Source organism: Bison bison, unplaced genomic scaffold (genome assembly GCF_000754665.1).
Source record: "Bison bison bison isolate TAMUID 2011002044 unplaced genomic scaffold, Bison_UMD1.0 scf7180017864462, whole genome shotgun sequence".
NCBI classification, from domain to species: Eukaryota; Metazoa; Chordata; class Mammalia; order Artiodactyla; family Bovidae; genus Bison; species Bison bison.
In genome coordinates this window covers 5,669,958-5,675,994 of record NW_011495024.1, presented here as the reverse complement: position 1 = coordinate 5,675,994, position 6,037 = coordinate 5,669,958, and the positions used below count along the sequence as shown (strand labels likewise).

The window sequence follows — 6,037 nt, the reverse complement described above, 5'->3', positions numbered from 1 at the left end:
TGAGTGAACTCCGGGAGTTGGTGATAGACAGGGAGGCCTGGCAGGCTGCGATTCATGGGATCGCAAACAGTCTGACACGACTGAGTGACTGAATTGGTGGTCCAGTTGGAGAAGGAAATGGCAACCCATTCCAGTACTCTTGCCTGGAAAATTTCATGGATGGAGGAGCCTGGTAGGCTCCAGTCCATGGGGTCGCAAAGAGTCCGACACGACTGAGCAATTTCACTTTCTGGTGATCCAATGGTTAAGACCTTGTGCTCCCCATGGAGGGAGCCTGGGTTCGATCTCTGGTCAGGGAACTAAGATCCTGTATGCCACAACCAAAAAGGTCTTGCATATCACAAATAATACCTGGTGCAGCCAAATAAATAAATAAGCAAATACTTCCAACAAAGCAAAAAAAAGACATTTGGAAGGCCTAATATAGTGGTTCATGAGTATACAAGCAAGAAAAACACGACATTAAATATAAGTAAAACTGTCACCATTCTCACCAAACATGGTTGTGTATGTAGGGAACACTATAAAACTTATAAAAACCTATAACTATTAATAAATTAATCTAGCAATGTCACTATAAAAATAATATATTTGTCTATGGTAATCATAAATAGTTTGAAATTAAATTTAAAATTAATTGAATTTAAAAATAACTAAGTATATTCCACCAATTATTATGAATAAATTTAACAAAAGTTATGTAAGACCTAAGCACTATGAAACATTAAGGAAATTGAAAGAAACTTAAATCAATAGAAACAGGTACAAGCTCATGGAGCTATTCTACAGATTCAGTGCAATCTCAGTTAAAATCCCACAGGCTTTTAAAAATATATTGGCAAATTGCTTCTCAAGTTAATATTGAAATGCAAAGGATCTAAATACCTAGAAAAGAAAAAAAGCTTAAGAGTGAAAACAAAGTTGAAGGACTCTCAATATATGAATTCAAAATTCACTATAAAGCTATAGTATCAAGATAGTGTAATATTGGTTAAAAGCTAGCCACATAAATTACTGAAACAGAATGAAGAGTCCAGGAATAGAATCACATCTATACAGTTAATCTTGAACCAAAGCATTAATTCAATTTGACAAAAGGAGAATCCTTTTACTAAATAATTTTGTAATATTGGGTATCCATATGAACAAAAGAAGCTCTATCATGGCTATGCTTTGTATACAAAAATCAATTCTCATGTGCATAAATACAAAGTTAGAACTATACAGTATTTTTAAAGAAAAACACAAGATGCTGCTTTCGTAGACTGGGTATAAGCAAAGATTTCGTAATATAAGACATAAAATCTACCAATTAAAAAGGAAAAGAAAACGATTGGACTTCATCAGAATTAAAATGTTTTGCTCATCAAAAATACAATTAAGAGAATAAATCAGTAGACCAAAGCCAGGCAAAAGAATAATATCTAGAAAACATGAAGAGAAACTAAACTATCAAGTGAAAAACAATCTAATTAAAATATGTTATGGACATAAAAAGGCAATTAAAAAGAAAGATAAGTAAATAACCAATAAGCACACAGAACTACTTCTAATTTGTCATGTTAACAGTCATCATGGAAATGCAAATCAAAATAATATTTAAATATCTTCTCATACTCAGTAAAAGGGCTTAAGTCAAAATGAATGAAAACACAAAATATTGATGAGGATATTAAGCAACTTGAGTGTTCATACATTGTGGGGAGACATAAAAAATTGTATAACCACTTTGAAATACTCTTTAGTGTTTTTTTTTTTTAAATTTAAATACACATCATATGGCCAGTAATTCTTACTCCTATGAATTTATCCAATAAAAATAAAAATATCTGTCCTCAAAAAATCCTCTATAGGAATGTTCTAGGAGCCTTACTCATAGGCATAAAAATCTGGAATAAAGCCAAACGTCCTTCAAAAAAGAGGTTGTTTTACAATAATTGTAGCATATTCACCAAATGAACTATCATTCAGCAATAAAGGGAAACAATCTACTTCTGCATAGAAGAAACATGAATGAGCCACAGAAATATTAGGTTGAGTTAAAAAGTGAAGAATTCATTATGATTCTATTTATATGAAATTCTAGAACAAACAGAACTAAGTTATGGCGATTGAAATCAGAACAATGGTTACCCACAGGGTAAGGAAGCAGGAGAGAACTTTCTGATGTAGCAGAAATGTCCTGTATTTTTTTTTTTTTTTTAGCAGTTGTTTCAGGTGTATACAATTTTGCAAAATTAATCAAAGTGAAACATCATAAATTTGTGAGAAAAAAAAAACAGAATATGTATAATACTACCTTGCTAAACATAAATGCAATAATCCCTACCAAAATATTAGGGAATGGAATGCAGTAACACATAAAGAAAATACAATATGATCAAATTGGGTTTAACATGGAAAAGTGAGTCAGAGTAATTCACCTTCTTAAGAGAAAGAAAGGAGTAGGAGAAGGGGGCAACAGAGGATGAGATGGTTGGATGGCATCACTGACTGAATGGACTTGAGTTGGAGCAAGCTAAGGGAGATAGTGAAGGACAGGGAAGCCTGGCCTGCTGCAGTCCATGGGGTTGCAAAGAGTCGGACATGACTTAGCAACTGAACAACAATCACATCCGTATACTAATAGGTAAAATAAATAATTTGATAAAATTCAATAACTTGATAAAATTAAATTTGCTAAAATTCAAATCAGTGATGAAGACTCAATATTTTTAATGATATTCTGAAAGGTTTCTTCTAAGATATGAGCAAAGCTGAGGATATTCCTTCTAAACCCTTTTTAGCATGATACTTAAGATAATACCAAGTAAAACAAGCAAGAAAAGCAAATAGTATACATACAAATTGAAAAGGAAGAAACAGAACAGTTATTTGTAGATGACACTGCCAAGTATGTAGATAATCTTAAGGAATCTATAAAATGAGAATGGATACATGTATATGTATGGCTGAGTCACTTTGCTCTGTACCTAAAACTTTCATAACATTTTCAATCAGCTATACTCTAATATAAAATAAAAAGTTAAAAAAATATAGAAAAAATGTTCCTATAAGTAATAAGTTAACTTAATAAGGTTAATAGGATACAAGGTTGGTTTGTTGTTGGTTACTTTTATTTGCATTTATTTTATGCTGAGTTTATTCATGGGTCACAAGTTTTTATTTTTTCAGTTTCTTCTGTGCAACTTCTATTTTAGGAACAACCCGTTCTTGTTCACTAAGAATCAGCTCAGATGAGTGGCAGAGGAGGCTCATGTATGGATGAATTCAACCATGAGCTCTGTAAGTTCTGCATCTTAGGTGCTTTTTTTCACAGGGAAGTGCTCAGTGACCAAAGAATCTACATGTAAATAGTAGATAAGCACTACGCTCTGCACTTCTATGCATGTGCAGCACAAATCTATCACTCTTTGTGGGTAACTGAGCTTTGTGTCCAGGCCCTACTGTTTGGTCTGAGCACACCTAAAGGCTCTATGACTGTGACAAAATGGCACAAAGTGCTTCTTCAAAGTGACCTCCTTCTGATACTTGGTGGCTTTTTGGACATGAATGCCCTTGATGGCCTGGAAAGTTTTATTCATGTTCTTCAAATGAACACAAAGATCCAAGTCTCTTGATTTGTATGACTTTGTAGGGTTTTCTGGGTTAAGTGGACAGCATACAGTTTTCAGATATGATCTTAGGCCACTAAAAAGGAGAACCAAGGTATATAGGTATATAGGTACACAATTAATTGTTAATTGTGTACCTATATACCTGCCATGAACAATTTCAAAATAACATCAACAGCAGCAGCAAAATTTTCAACATTATCAAAAACATTTTGAGTAGTTATTTATGTTTGATTTCTTAAAATAAATTTATTCACTTTAATTGGAGGCTAATTACTTTACAATATTGTAGTGGTTTTGCCATACATTGACATGAATCAGCCATGGGTGTACACCTGTTCCCCATCCTGAGTCCCTCTCTCACCTCCCTCCCCATCTCATCCCTCTGGGTCATCACAGTGCACCAGCACCAAACACCCTGTCCCATGTATTGAACCTGGACTGGTGATCCATTTCACATATGATAATGTACATGTTTCAATGCCATTCTCCCAAATCTTCCCACCCTCTCCCTCTTCCACAGAGTCCAAAAGACTGTTCTATACATCTGTGTCTCTTTTGCTGTCTCACATATAGGGTTATCATAACTATCTTTCTAAATTCCATGTATGCATTAGTATACCATATTGATGTTTTTCTTTCTGGCTTACTTCACTCTGTATAACAGGCTCCAGTTTCATCCACCTCATTAGAACTGATTCAAATGTATTCTTTTTAATGGTTGAGTAATACTCCATTGTGTATACGTACCAAAGCTTTCTTATCTATTTGTCTGCTGATGGACATCTGGGTTGCTTCCATGTCCTGGCTATTATAAAGAGTGTTTGATGAACATGGCGTACACGTGTCTCTTTCAATTCTGGTTTCCTTGGTGTGTATGCCCAGCAGTGGGATTGCTGGGTCATATGGCAGCTCTATTTCCAATTTTTAAAGGAATCTCCACACTGTTCTCCATAGTGACTGTACCTGTTTGCATTCCCACCAACAGTGTAAGAGGGTTCCCTTTTCTGCACACCCTCTCCAGCATTTATTGCTTATAGACTTTTGGATCACAGGCATTCTGACTGGCGTGAAATGGTACCTCATTGTGGTTTTGATTTGCATTTCTCTGATAATGAGTGATGTTGAGCATCTTTTCATGTGTTTGTTAGCCATCTGTATGCCTTCTTTGGAGAAATGTCTGTTTAGTTCTTTGGCCCATTTTTTGATTGGGTCGTTTATTTTTCTGGAATTGAGCTGCACGAGTTGCTTGTATATTTTTGAGATTAATTCTTTGTCACTTGCTTCATTTGCTATTATTTGCTCTCATTCTTAAGGCTGTCTTTTCACCTTGCTTATAGTTTCCTTTGTTGTGCAGAAGCTTTTAATTTTAATTAGGTCCCATTTGTTTATTTTTGCTTTTATTTCCAATATTCTGGGAGGTGGGTCATAGAGGATCCTGCTGTGATTTGTGTTGGAGAGTGTTTTGCCTATGTTCTCCTCTAGGAGTTTTATAGTTTCTGGTCTTATGTTTAGATCTTTAATCCATTCTGAGTTTATCTTTGTGTATGGTGTTAGATGGTATCACTGACTCGATGGACATGAGTCTGAGTGAACTCTGGGAGTTGATGGACAGGGAGGCCTGGCATGTTGTGACTCATGGGGTCGCAAAGAGTCAGACACGACTGAGCGACTGAACTGAACTGATGGTGTTAGAAAGTGTTCTAGCTTCATTCTTTTACAAGTCGTTGACCAGTTTTCCCAGCACCACTGGTTAAGGAGATTGTCTTTTCTCCACTGTATATTCTTGCCTCCTTTATCAAAGATAAGGTGTCCATAGGTGCATGGATTTATCTCTGGGCTTTCTATTTTGTTCCATTGATCTATATTTCTGTCTTTGTGCCAGTACCATCCTGTCTTGATGACTGTAGCTTTGTGGTATAGCCTGAAGACAAGGAGATTGATTCCTCCAGTTCCATTCTTCTTTCTCAAGACTGCTTGGCTATTTGAGTTTTTTTTTTAAATTTCCATACAAATTGTGAAATTATTCTAGTTGTGTGAAAAATACCGTTGGTAGCTTGATAAGGATTGCATTGAATCTATAGATTACTTTAGGTAGTATACTCATTTTCACTATATTGATTCTTCCAATCCATGAACATGGTATATTTCTTCATCCATTTGTGTCTTTGATTTTTTTGATCAGTGTTTTATAGTTTTCTATATATAGGTCTTTTGTTTCTTTAGGTAGATATATTCCTAAGTATTTTATTCTTTTCGTTGCACTGGTGAATGTAATTGTTACTTTAATTTCTCTTTCTGTTTTCTTATTATTAGTGTATAGGAATGCAAGGGATTTCTCTGTATTAATTTTATATCCTGCAACTTTATTATATTCATTGATTAGCTCTAGTAATTTTCTGGTGGAGTCTTTAGGGTTTTCT

General features: G+C 34.8%; 1 pseudogene; it reads right to left on the bottom strand.

Moving 5' to 3' along the window:
* Positions 1–3,162: 3,162 nt before the first annotated feature.
* Positions 3,163–6,037, bottom strand: part of LOC105003150 — a 15,070-nt pseudogene continuing 12,195 nt past the window's right edge.